Consider the following 606-nt stretch of genomic DNA (forward strand, 5'->3'; position numbering starts at 1 on the left):
GGGGAGGGGGAGGAGTGGAAAATGGAATATAACGGAGACATAGTGATGTTCCATTTTCCTCTCTGTCTCGTAACGCTTTCACAAACTTTGCAAAACATACGTACAGGCTATTTATTCTTCCTTTGTTTTAACTCAGTGCAACCTGGACCCATTTGAAGGTCGAGACTTCACCCTTGTGACTCGGGGGAATAAAATATCGTTTATCTTTCTCTTCTTCTATTCCTACAAAATCTTTCTTGCCATATTTTTTTTCTCCTTCTTTGTATCGACATCTTGTATTGAGACACAACATACTTGGCATATAGACTTTTCTGTTCTAATAGCAGTATTTTATATTGTCCACACATCTTTAAATCCAATAAGAGACACGAGACTGAGTGTCATATCCACCATTATAAAATTAATAAAAACTACGATGTATTAATAAGAAAAACAACGATACAGAAGCATGTCCACTAGATATCTAATTCCTAAGAACATGAATGTATTCCGGAAAATAGTAAGGAAAGAATAACAACTTGATATAACAGTTAACAGTGATACAAAGTAACAGGAATTATGAACTCTGAAAGGAGTGTCCCTGCACTGATGTGAAAATTATTCTGA

This window comes from Penaeus monodon, chromosome 20 (genome assembly GCF_015228065.2).
Source record: "Penaeus monodon isolate SGIC_2016 chromosome 20, NSTDA_Pmon_1, whole genome shotgun sequence".
Taxonomy (NCBI): Eukaryota; Metazoa; Arthropoda; class Malacostraca; order Decapoda; family Penaeidae; genus Penaeus; species Penaeus monodon.